A 14586-nucleotide genomic window follows, 5' to 3' on the forward strand; every position below is an offset into this window, starting at 1 on the left:
AGGGTTGTGTGAAATCAAGGTACCTCTTGTGCTGACACTCATTACAGCTCATCTTCTCCCTTCTAAACAAAGCATGCCTACCTCCAGACTGATAAACCAGATTTTGGTTATTACAGGGCAAGATACTAAATGCTTTCTGCATGTAACTTTCTGTTCATATTTATAGAATGAAGACCACATCTGAAGTTTGACTGAGAAATAAGAAGAGGCAAGATAAACTAATAATTTTGGTTTGTGGTTGTTTATTGGAAACTGCTTTTATTTTGTCTTTATTTATGAAGACAGCTTTATTGAAATATAATTTATATACCATGCAGTTCACCCATTTAAAGTATACGATTCAAGGATTTTTAGCATATCTACGAATATGGGCAGTCAAAACCACAGTTTTAGGACATTTTCATCACTAAAGGAACCCCATTAGCCATCACTGGCCTCACTGGCCTACCTTCACCTCTAAGAAGCCATTAACTACTTTCTGTCTCTATAGATTTCCTTGCTCTATACTTTAAAATAAATGGTATTATATAATTATGGAATTCTATGACTGTTTTCAGGCTTCATCCAAGTTGTATCATGGATTACTACTTTATTCCTTTTTTTATGAAAAATAATATTCCATTGAATGGATATAACATATTTGTTTATTCATTCACCCGTTGACTGACATTTGGATTATTATCTGTTATGAATAATACTGCTATAAACATCTGTGTTTAAACTTCTCGTTTTTGAATATTTTTTAAACACAAAATTAAAATCATGCAATTAATGGGACCTCTTTTCTTGGAAGGCAGTTAGCATCCTTCTGCTTTTATTTAAGTATAGCTGTTTGCTATCTCCTCCTGTCTTCCAAGAAGCTTATCAAAAATCTTTCATTCACGATTCTCCTTGGAAGATTTCTGGCATGTGAATACACTTCTCCCCAGATAAAGCCAAGATTAGCATATCATTTATTTTCTTCAAAACTTTTGAATATGCAAGCAATCATAGTAAGTTTGAAATTGTATAATGTAGCAGTTATCCTACATAGAATTTTGAATTATTATTTAAAAATTTTTTTTAACGTTTATTTATTTTAGAGAGATGGAGTGAAAGCAAGGGAGGGTCAGAGAGAGAGTCACAGAATTCAAAGGAGGATCCAGGGTCTGAGCTGTCAGAGCCTGATGCAGGGCTCGAACCTACGAACTGTGAGATCATGACCCAAGCTGAAATCAGCCGCTTAATCGACTGAGACACGCATGTCCCCCGAATTATTTTTTATTCAGAAATAAATTTGTAAATTGTCAGCAAACCTTCTATATTTGGCAGGTAACTTGGTTCCAGTGTTTCACAATTACATTAAAACTTTGACAAGCATTGATACATTTACATAAAGAATGACCCACATATGATTATATCCTTAAGGAGTCCTAAACAAGTTATGAGAAAATGACATTTTTATACAGTATTTTCAACATAGTACCATATTTCTTTCTGGAAATATGGTATCAAACAACATTTTTAAAAATGTTTTATTTATTTCTAGGAGAGAGAGAGAGAGACAGCGTGAGCAAGGGAGGGTCAGAGAGAGAGGGAGTCACAGACTGAAACAGGCTCCAGGCTCTGAACTGGCAGTCAGCACAGAGCCCGACGCGGGGGTCAAACCCACGAACCGCTAGATCATGACCTAAGCGAAAGTCGGACGCTTAACCGACTAAGCCACCCAGGCGCCTCTCAAACAACATTTTCAATAGAAGTATAAAAGATAGTCTTTATTTACTCTTGCCAATATCTAGCATGAAATGATCACATTTATTTAATATTTGACAATGTCACAGAAATTAAGTCTTATTTTAAATTTTCATTTCTTTTATCATTTATAAGAGTGGCGAATTTCTGTATTTATTGGTATTTTGTATTTCTTCTTTGTCATATTATATATAATTTTTCTTTATATTTTTCTAAATATAATAGATATTTAGAATTAATTGTTCAGTGCCTGCTTCCCCTTTAAGTTTAGTTCCCAGATCGACAGATAGCATCTCTATCAATATTTACCACATCTGGCAAAAGGCTAGAAGAACTATAGGCACTCAGTGAATGAATGAATGAAATATATATTATGGTTTGATTCTGTCTCATAATTAATAAAATATCTTACGTGAGTTCACTATTTTTGTTTCTATTAAATTTGGTTTCTATTATATTCTGTAACATATGGGAAGGGTTTCATTCAGGAATACTTAAATACATGTATTTTTCATCTTGATATTGTCATTTTTTGTGATTATAATTGATATGTAACATTGTATTAGTTCCACGTGTACAAGGTAATCATTTGTATATGACAAATGGCCACTACAATAAATCTAGTAAACATCAATCCCCACACATAGTTACAATTTTTTTCCTTCTGCTGAGAACTTTTAAGATTAATCTTAGCAACTTCCAAATAGACAATACAATATCATAAACTAGAATCACCATACTGTATATTATATCCCCAGGACTTTATGTATGGATGTATGTATGTATTTTTAGTACTTATTTATTTTATAAGTTTGTACATTTTTACCATCTTCACCCATTTCACCCTTTCCCCAACCAGCACCTCTGGTAACCACCAATCTGCTCTTTTATCAATGAGTCCGGTTTTGATTTGATTTGGTTTTATATCCCACACTTTAAAAAGATCATACAGGATTTGTCCTTTTCTATTTAATGTATTTCACTTAGCATAATGCCCTCAAGATCATCCATGTTGTTGCAAATGGCAAGATTTCATTCTTTTTTATGGCTAAATAATGTTCCATTATGTATAGATACCACATTTTCTTGATGGACTCATCCATCAATGGACACTTACATTGTTGCATGTCTTGGTTATTGTAAATAATGCTGCAATGAACATGGGGTTCCAAATATCTTTTCCGGTTAGACAAATGCCTAGAAGTGGAATTTCTGGATCATATGGTGGTTCTTTTTTTAGTTTTTTGAGTAAATTTCGGACTGTTTTGCAGAGTGGCTGTAGACATTTACATTCCTACCAACAATGCACAGGGGTTCCCTTTTGTCCATATCCTCATCGAAGCTTTGTTATCTCTTGTCTTTGTGAGTCTAGCCATTCTAACAGGAGTGAGGTGGTATCTTATTGTGCTTATGATTTGCATCTCCCTGATTAGTGATGTTGAGCACCTTTTCATGTACAAGTTGGACACATACATGTCGGACACATACATGTCTTCTTTGGAATTGTCTGTTCAAATCCTGTTATTTTTTAAATTGTTTTTATTGTTTTACTGAGTTGTATGAGTATTTTAGATATTAACTTCTTATAAGATATATGACTTGCAAATATTTTCTCTGGTTCTGAAATTTGGCTTTTCATTTTGTTAATGGTTTCAGTTTTATGAAGTTTTATGGCTTCAGATCTTACATTCAAGTCTTATCTATTTTAAGTTGATTTATTTGTATAGTGTAAAATAGTAGTCTAGTTTTACTCCTTTGCATGTGGCTGTCCAATTTTTCCAGCACCTTTATTGAAGAGACTGTCTTTTCCCCATTATATATTCTTTGGGTCTTTTGTCATAATTTAATTTACATATGTGCATGGGTTTATTTCTGAGTTCTCCGTTCTGTTTCATTCACCTATATGTGTATTTCTATGCCAATACCCCATAATTTTGATTACTTTAACTTTGTAATTTAGTTTGAAAGGAAGAGTGTGATCCCTTCCTTTTAGTATTTGTAAAAGTATTTTAGAAACTTATTGCCCAATATAACTCAATTTTCCTCATATACAAACCCACATAAGTTTCTCCTCCAGCATAGTTCCAAGAAAACATTTGTCTCAGTTGATTGATGTACGCACATTTATTCTATTCCTATTGAAAAATATGTTAACACAGCATATATACCTATTTTGATTTAGTTTCCAAGAAATTCAGAATAAAGAGGAGCTTGTAACTTTGCTCTTTATTTCACTATAACTGCCTAGAACTTTCTAATCCCTCTGATTCTTTTTTATGACTATTTTTCTCTGTGTAACTTGTTATGCTATACGGTGTCTTATGTTTTGTAAGATATTTCAAATCCATTTCAAAGTGCGTGAGGAAAATGCATGAGTATAACGTTGCAACCATCATTTTGGAACAGTTTGCTAACATTAATTTATAATTTCTCCCCAGTAAAAATTCACCACAGTTAACATATCATGCCTTAAGCAACTCTGATTAAGTTATACAAAGCAGGCCTCCTAAGAAATGTGACAGGACTAATATATCCAACGGTAACATTTTACTTTTCATATTCAACAACACAAGATGCTATCTCTTCAATTTTATCATCAGAAATTATTGAAGAAAGAACCCTTATACTATTTACTGTTGTGAAGTATGTAGATAATGAGGCTGTTCTTTCAGTTGATCCCCCTTAAGATTTATCTTCTCATTAGTTGCTTTCCTCCAACCAGAGTGTATAGTTAAGATATGAAAGATGGGTGTCTCCTGGGAACTATAATTTCCAAGTTATCATCAGCACTAGAGATATGAAGTATCTTTAGATATTCTTGCTGATCAACCATCACAGGAATATTAAGACTTTACATACTCCATGATGATATTTAATTTTTTTTAGGACATTGTGAGATGGAGGATACTGAAATAAAATATAAATGGATAAAATGAAGTCTAGAAATATACATTTCCTGTTTCCAAATAATGCATTTGGACGATAGAATGATTTTTTAATGCTTTTTCATTGCAAAGACACCAGAGAATAAAAATGTAAGTGAAAATTGAGGGAGGTTTTCTTTAGACAGAAAGGACTAGTGTGCTAGGTACAATCTCAGTGATATAGTCAAATAAATAGCCTATGTAGTGGAGTTGATATGATACTTATTTCCACTCAAAAGAACAGAGATAATTGTCAGAGGCTAATATTTTTACATTGGCTCACTGATTCCATGTATAGAATAAGAACAATTTTCTGCATTATGAAAGTTATGAATTCACAGTATTTGTGTTTGTGTGTGTGTGTCAGCAGCCACTGTAAATTTTCAGCTCCCTTTCCTGTGAAACAACAAAAAGGAAAATGTCTCGATATTTCAGACAGACACTATTCAGTACAGCTCACAGTTTTGCAAGATGGTGCATGGAAATGCAGAAAGGAACTAAATTCCCAATAAAAGATTAATTTAGAATTTCTTTTTTAAAACTGTATTTTACTCTCCCCACCCTAAAGCATGGCTCCTTATTCTTAAACTGAATTCACACAATAAGTAAATTTGGAGTTTACTGATCCTGGGTAGGCCACCAAATTTCTCTGAGCATGATATTTTTTCCTCTTAAAAAAGATGTGAAATTAAAATGTGGTTATCAATCTCAAAAAGTCAAGATGAAGATGATATATGGTAATAGACACAATACAATGATAATGAGTTATTACTATTTTTGTCATCTTGAAAAATATGAGTCTGTCCTTCTTTGGGTATAGCAATGACAATTCATTTGTGGATAATATTGAGAATTTATAATATTTTCATATGTATATCAATTTATTTTTGTAAAAAATATTTACCAGGGGGTAAACTAAGCAATCTTTTTTTCCAGATAAGAAAAAACACATTTTACAGATAAGAATAGAGGCTTAGGAGTTTTTGTAATTTCCCCAGGGCCAACGAATCGCTGAATTTAGCCTCTCATTCTGAGCTTATCCCTCTAAGTTGAGTGTTCTTTCCACTATACTACGTTAGCTAAATTTTATAGTGGTAGTGATATAGATTAGAGTACGACATTTTTGATCACTTGGGAACTCTTGACTGATGACTTATAACTCAAAGGGATTTTCTACTTACATTGAGTGTTCAAGATGCCAGAAGCCAATTATAAAAGGAGTTGAATGGCAGCTGATAATTTTTGATCATTGTTTCTTTTGTCATCTGTGTTGTCAGTGAAATAACTCAAATCCTATGAATGAACGCTTGATGTCTTTATTGAAAAGAAAAGTATTTGGCATGGTCTGTTCAGAATCAGACACGGAAAATGGACTTAAGGATCAGAGTTCATTATTCACACAGTAAAGTGCAGTTTGTTCATGGACGTTTGGGCTGGGGAGATGGTTAGGAAAGAGAGAATATGATGGCGGAAGCTCATTCTCTCTCATTCTTTTTATATCTATTTCACTTCAACCTCATTTCATGCCCTTTCTGTGTACATTTTCCGAGAGGGCTGATATGCCTTTAGAATACTTCTGGAAAGTAACTTAAAAAAATAGAGACACTTTGTGTTTTGGTGGGGTGGGGGAACTAAATACTTTTTCCAAGTGACTGACTTATTGAATGTATTTAGTATCTATTACATGCATACACCATCAGGATCATCTCCCTGTGTAAGATTCGGATGTATTGCTTTCGTAAAGTGAAGGACATCTTTTCATGAATGTTGATCACAAAGGGGGAATAAGCAAATCTACAAGTTATGGGTGTTGTTGAAGTTTAAATAAAAAGAAAAATACATTTTGATTTGTTATTGGCCATTAATGCACAAGGAATAATGTATCTTGTATAGTTAGTATTAATTCTTATACTGTGAGGTGAAAAAATGAGCCACTCACACTCCAAATTACTATGTGTTTTCCATTTAAGAGTAAGTAGTCATACTGGGAAGGGGAAAGTCAAGTCTAGTTTAAAAAAATTAACTTTAGGATAAGCATTTACTGTACAGTTCCACATATCCTTTCTGCATTTCTATGTACAATCACTGAATGTTCTAGTTTCCACCTCGTTCCAGCTACCACACTGCCTTATGGTACATGCTAGTCCCTCAACCGCACATCACACTGCACCCTGAAATGCTGCCTTCTGTTCTTTCCATGCTTTAAATTACTTCTACATTTGCTACCACATCATATTCCTGACACAAACCTCCCAACCCTTATAAAGAATCCCATTATCCAAAACTCCCAGTGTGTTCTAACAGTTGTTCTAAAATCCTTCCACTATTAACTGGAAGAATATTTAAAATGATGCTTTCCTCACACCATCTCTTACTACAATTTGATGGATTTCTTTGTTATGTATTTTAATGAAATTAAGATCACCTTTAGTGTACATGATGGTTTTCCTGCCCCTTAAAATTCAAAGCACTCTGCATCTTTACCATGTCTCTTTTGTCCCAGTTTTGCATCAAATGACAAAGAATGTCAGTCTCAGTTTGGATTTTTTCAAAAGCAGACCCTGAGCTGAAACATCTGTGCATAGCATTTGTTAAAGTGCTCTTAGGAAAAACAAATAGGTCTGGAGGAAGCAGAACTGAAAAGGGAAAGAAATGAAGCAAAGGAATAATGTCAGGTGCAGTTGCAGCCTCAGATGGTCTTCTGGGAAGCTTGGGAGAATATATTATTCTCAAAATATTCTTCGCTGGAGCAATGGAATATGAAGGGATTTTTTTCCAGAAGTCCATTTTCAGCTGTAGTTATTAAAAGTTATCCTCTGAAGATCACAGATGGGAGCCATTAGCAACAAAGGATGAGGAACCAGAGGGACAGTGGGAGAAGTTGGTGTGCCAAGATGGTGCCAGTTTCGCGGTAGTACCTTATCCCCTTCTTCACAGCACTAGCACTTTGATCACTCAGCTGTATCATATTTGCATTTTTATCTTCTCCTCTTAACTAGGCTCTTTTCATTACATATAAAGATGTGTTCATATATTTTAAAAAATGATTCTCTGTAGATGTTCATTATTCTATTCTTGTCTTCTTTGTGGCTTAACTTCACAGACATACCTTAACTCCACTTCCCTATTAATTCATTAAATGCAAATATTTGATATACAGGTTCTGGATAAATTAGAATAATAAGAGATCAAATTGTTGTAGGTAATAAAAACTGATTATCTCAATCAGTTCTTTTAAATTATTTAATCTGTGCAATAGAAATAATAATTGATCTTGCCTTTGCCTAAAGCTGGTCCTGTTTTAGGATAGAAAACAGGCATTTCCCTATATAACAAATGGATATTAAATCCTGAATATTTCAGAAATGTCCCAATAGAATGTGGCTCTCCCAAAACACACACATGGCCACTATAAATCGTTAAATGCTTAGGAAATTTGGGGACCATTTTTGAATACTCAGTATCCTTAAATAAAAAAATGATAACCAAGTGATTTAATGATAAGAAAAGCTATAATGAAAACATATTATTTCTTTAACATTTTGCCTGGTGTCTAAAGAAAGAGGATCCTTTGACACTTATAAACATTTCCAGTACTGTAGCCTAGTGCTATGGTTACAGAACAGATCATTTATCTGATGGGGCAGCCTGCATCACTAAATGTTATTTAGTGAATCCAGTCATAAAATAGCATTCATTAAGTTACATTTAAATAGTAAGATCACTTAATGTGCTTTTGTTTACATCATTTGCCAGAAAGTTAAAGGGGCAAACAAGGAAGAAAAAAATTCTCAATTTTGCCTTACTTAGCCTGTAATAGAATATAATGGAGACACTTTCAAATCAGAGGACATTGATTAAGTACAATATTATAATATCAGGGGGATATTGACCATCACGTCAAATGAAAATAAATACTGTGTGAGAATAGCACTTGAACATTTTGGTCATCTAATTACAATTAAATAGAAGAGAATGTGGTTTGCCAAGGATTACTTACCAAATCCCATGTCAATTAAAAAAAAAAAGAAACATGTATTTTTAAGAAAGTGCAGGAAGGCAAGGATGAGAATTTTAGGAATATTTCACACTAATCATGAACATTTTCCTCTAGTTTTTAAAATTTTTTTAATGTTTTATTTATTTCTGAGAGAGAGAGACAGACAGACAAACAGATAGACAGACAGACAGCGTGAGCAGGGGAAGGTTAGAGAGAGAGGGAGACACAGAATCCGAAACAGGCTCCAGGCTCTGAGCTAGCTGTCAGCACAGAGTCCGATGTGGGGCTCGAACCCATGAACCGTGAGATCATAACCTGAGCCAAAGTCAGACGCTTAACCAACTGCACCCAGGCGCCCCTTCCTCTAGTTTTCACTGGCTTCACTGGTAGAGATTTGGCATGTCTCTAACAACAAATTTGCAACTTTTAAAAACTGAAGGATGACTTTAAGCCTCTCCTTTGAGTTTCTGTGAAAGAATATTTAACAATCTAAAGCAAATATTTCTTTAAGAGGGTTATAAAGATAAATTCCTTAATAGTAAAATGGTATTCTCTATAATTCACCTTGTTTTCACAAGGCACGAGTCACTGAAAATAGAAATAATATTAATTACAATTTGCTATCAGAGAAATAGGGCCAATCAATATGTCTGAAGATATGGATCCTCATACCTGTTCTCTTGCCAAACGAAATGCCTCATGGGAAACCTTTATGGGTCAACATTTCTTCAACTATAAAAAAGTGGATCAAGTTTTTTAAGTTTACCTAATTGCGGCTTGTTGTGACTATAATTAAAGTTGTCCTTTCACATTTATGTGCATAAGTAAAATTTATCAATGCAACTTTTACACAGCTACTTTTTCTATAAATAAGTATATTTTTTGTGTGTAATATTCATTTAGTACAAACATGTATGGGCACACTAGCTCTACAGATATAGTCAGTTAACAGCTGTTTTCCAGGACACCCCCTCCTCTACAATCTAAGCACCCCCTTTGTCACGGCTTTCAATGTTTTGATGACTTTGGACCTCCCTCTAATTCCGCTGTGACCTCCGTCTTGGATTGATGTCCTAACAAAGCAAGATGCCTCCAGGACCTTGCATCATTGTGATTGGTTGGTGCCATGCTCTTGGTTGATTAAGTTTGTTGAACATTACATACAATTGTGAAGATTTACTACTTGTGTTGGCATTCTATGAAAAATATCACTTTTTACCTAAATTATTAAAAACTACAGAGTTTAATCTACTGAAAAACATTCTTAGCTTTATTTTGAGTGGAATTGATGAATGTTTTTCAGAAAAATTGGAGTGTTTGTGATATTTATACTAGAAACCTTAATTTTAAATTTAATTTGAATAATATAACAAGTACGTTTAGATTTGATATAGCAACAAATTGTAATTACTTTTTCACCCTGGGGATGATTTTTGATATCCTTTTATTACTATTATTAATGCTTATATTTATGGATTGCTTACCATGTTTCAAAGCATACGTTCAATGTTTGCGTTGATACAATAATAGATTCTCATATTTAATTCTAACTTTATCTAAAAAATACTCTTTTATTGCTGTTTTATATGCCATGAAAATGAAGGTTCAGTTTAATATCCTATTCCAGGTAAAAAGCTTGGATGTGTCAGAGTTCAGATTCAAAGCCAGGGAATCACATTCAAGAGCCCATTGCTACTAAGCTAATTTGTTATTGGATTTCCTCTCTCATACCAGACACTTCTGTTGTAAAAATTTGAATAAGGCAATAGGATTTAATTTCAAAAAATGTAGAAAAATTTTTTCAGATCATTTCATTCATTTACCAAACTTGTGGACATAGAGTTATTATCTTTGTAATATACATGGGATCAATAGAAATGCATCCTCTTTCAATTTTGATATTGGTAATTTATGTTTTCTCTCTTTTTTCTTGGCTAACCTGGTTAGAGGTTAATCAATTTCATTGGCCTTTTGAAAGAGTCAATTTTTTATTTTTTCATTTTATCTATTGTTTTCTTGTCATTGTAAATGATTTCTGCTCTAGTTTTCATTATTTCCATTTTTTCTGCTTGCTTGAGGCATAAATTACATGTTTTCTCTAGTTTCCTAAGGTGGAAACTTAGGTCACTGATTTTAGATCTTTATTTTTTCTAATATAGATACATTTGATACTAGAAAATTTTCTTTAAGCTTTGCTTTTTAGCTACATCCTACAAATTTTTGTGCATTTTATTTTTATCTTATTTTAGTTCAAAATATTTCTTGGAATTCCTATTAAAACTTTCCCTTTGACATACGTGCTTTTTAGAAGTATGGTGTTTGATCCCCAAATATTTGGAAATTTTTCCATCTAATATTCCATTATTGATTTCCAGTTTAATTGCATTGTGTTTTGAGAATATAATTTTTTATAATGTCTATTCTTGAAAATTTGTTGCCATATGTTTTATAACCCATAATGTGGTCTATCTTGGTGAATATTCCTTGTGAACTTGAGATGTATATTCTGTCATTTTAAGGTGGAGTTCTTCATAAATCTCAATTAAATCAGTTTGATACTATTATTCAGGTTGTCTCTATCCTTACTAGATTCTGGATGCATAATTTAACAGTTACTAAGAGATGTACATTGAATCTTCTACTATAACAGTGGATTGGACTATTTCTCTTTCCAGTTCGATCAAATTTTGCCTCCAGTATTTTGTTTGATTCTTTTTAGGAACAAATACATTTAGGATTTTTATTCTTTAAGAATTGAGCCCTTTATCATTATAGAATAACTCTATCCCTGATAATCTCTTCCTCTAAGGTCTTCCCAACTTTCTTTAAAAGAGAGACAGACAGACAGACAGAATGCCAAGCAGGCTCCACAGTGCCAGTGCAGAGCTCATGCAGGGCTTGAATTCACCAAACATGAGATCATGACCTGAGCTGAAATCAAGAGTCAGAGGCTTAACCAACGGAGCCAACCAGATGCCCCTGCCCACCTCTCTTTTGATTAGTATTGGCATTGACTATGTCTCCATCTCTTTACTTCAACCCATCTAAATCTTCATATTTGAAGTCAGTTTCTTATAGACAGCATATAGTTGCATTTAATTTATTTATCCACCTTGACAATCTTGGTCTTTGAACTACTCTTTAGGCCATTTACACCAATGGTGACTATTCATATAGTTAGATTAATGTCGACCACCTTTCTGTTTTGCTTCTTGTACTTGTTCTTTATTTTTCTTCACCTCTTTTTCTGTCTTCTGTAGTTTCTAATGGGAATTTTTTTAAATATTTATTTATCACTGAGAGACAGAGAGAGACAGAGCATATCATGGGAGGGGCAGAGAAAGAGGGGGAGAGACAGAGTCTGAAGCAGGCTGCAGGCTCTGAGTTGTCAGCACAGAGCCTGATGGCAGGCTTGAACTCACCAACTATGAGATCATGACCTGAGCCAAAGTCGGACACTCTACCAACTGAGCCAGCCAGGCGCCTCTCTAATGGAATTTCATATTATTTAATTTTATCTCCTTTTTAATACATCATTTATAATTCTTTTTTAAAAAATATTTTAGTGGCTGTTCTTGTGTCTATAATTTACATTTAAACAATTAAGTCCACCTTCAAATAACAATCTATCACTACTTTGGCTGCACTTAAGATTTTCAACAATTTACTTGTGATTTGCTTTGATGTGGTTTTCTTTTTCTTTTTTTTTCTTTTTTATCCTTCAGTTGAGGATAATGAAACTAAATTGGATCTGTACATTTATTATGTTCATCAAATGTGGGGAAATTTTATCATTTTAAAAATGTTCTTCTGTTTTCTCCTGCTCCTTCTCCCTATTTTAAATATCTGTAGGTTAAAACACTTTATATAGTTCCATAGATTACTGATACTCTGTTCAGCTTTTTTCCTTCAGTCACTTTTTCTTTATTTATTTTCTTTTTTTTAATTTTTTAATGTTTTACTTATTTTTGAGAGAGAGAGAGGCAGCATGAGCAGGGGAGGGTCAGAGAGAGAGGGAGACACAGAATCCAAAGCAGGCTCCAGGCTCTGAGCTGGTTGTCACAGGGCTCGAACCCCTGAACCGTAAGATCATGACCTTAGCCAGAGTCAGATGCTCAACCAACTGAGCCACCCAGGCGCCCCAATTTTGAATAGTTTCTAATAATATATATTCAAATTCATGCATCTTTTTTTCTACAGTAACTGATGTGTTGTTAATCTTATGAAGAGTATTTTTTAAATTTCAAATGTACTTTTTCACATCCAATTTTTTTTAGTTTATTTATTTATTTTGAGAGAGGGAGAGAGCAGGGAGAGGCAGAGACAAAAATCCCAAGCAGTTTCTGCACTGTCATCACAGAGCCCAAAATGAGGCTTGAACTCACAAATTATGAGATCATGACCTGAGCCAAAATCAAGAGTTGGACACTTAACCATCTGAGCCACCAGGCACTCCCATACCCAGAAGTTTTATTTAGATCTTTATTATTTTCCATTTCTCATCCTCATGGTTGTGCTTTCTTCTACCTTCTCAAACAAATGGACCATGTTTATAATAGATATTTCTAAAAACTTACTGAATGCTTTCTTTTTAATATAAAAATATATTTTATAATAAAATGCCTTCAAATTTATATGTAGTGACATGAAACAGTCTCTAGTGTGTAGTGAAATGAAAGTTTCCTGTATCCCATTCAAGTATACCCTCATCACCATATCTACCATATTTTTTAATTTAAATCACCCACAATTAGTTCTGCCTATTCTTAAACTTAATATAAGTGCTCTTCTTTGCATGTAACATTTTTTTCAGCATAATGTTTTTTGAGGTTTATTCATGTTATTGTCTGTATTCATAGTTCATACTTTTTCATTTCTGAGCAGTATTTCATTGTATGAATATATTCCAATCTGACGTATACATTCAAATTTTGACAGATATTTGTAACTTTCAGCTCTAATGAATAAATCTATTACAAACTCTAATGCATTAGATTTTTTGTGGATGAATATTTCCATTTTTGTTGAGTAAATAGCTATAAATGGAGCACTAAACCATAGGGCATGTTTCTGGCCAATTTTATAAGACACTCTGAAACTTAGTTTCTTTTACACTCCCACCAGAAAGTGTCTGATGGCTCCAATTATTCCACATGCTCATTAATATTTGGTATTTTCAACTTTTTTTGTACTTAAGCTACTCTAGTGGGTAGTAAGTGTGTCTTGTTGAATTTTTGTATGCTTGTTTGCTTTTTTCTTTTTTAAAAAAATTTAAAGTTTATTTTTGAGAGAGAGACAGAGACAGAGACAGAGAGAGACAGAGTGGGGGAGGGGCAGAGAGAGAGAGGGAGACCCAGAATCCAAAGGAGGCTCCAGGCTCAGAGCTGTCAGCACAGAGCCCAATGTGGGGCTTGAACCCACAAGCCATGATATCATGACTTGAGCTGAATCCTGGCACTTAAACTGACTGAGCCACCCTATCACCCCGTGCTTATTTGTTTTTTTTTCTAATCACTGGGTGTTTTATTGAATTTGCAGAGTTCTTCATATATTTTGGATGTAAAATCTATGTCAGATATATGTTTTGTGGCCAAAAGTGTAAAATTTGATTGGTTATTTCCTTAACAATGTCTAGTGATAAAAGAATTATTAGTATTGATGAATTCCAGTTAGGCAATTATCTGAGGAATTAGTACTTTTTTGTTCTCTATGAGAAATCTTGACTCAGCCCAATTTTGTAATGGAATTTTGAATTGAAATAATTGTTTGCATGCAGTTATAAGATATAATACAAAGAGATCCCTTATATACTTCACTCAATTTCCCCACATGCTAACATTTGGCAAAACTGTGGAAAACAATCACAACCAAACTTTTGGCATTTGTACAATCCACTGATTTCTTTGCCTCCCCCCCCCCCCCCACTCTTTT

Source organism: Crocuta crocuta, unplaced genomic scaffold, assembly GCF_008692635.1.
Source record: "Crocuta crocuta isolate KB4526 unplaced genomic scaffold, BGI_CrCroc_1.0 scaffold11, whole genome shotgun sequence".
NCBI classification, from domain to species: Eukaryota; Metazoa; Chordata; class Mammalia; order Carnivora; family Hyaenidae; genus Crocuta; species Crocuta crocuta.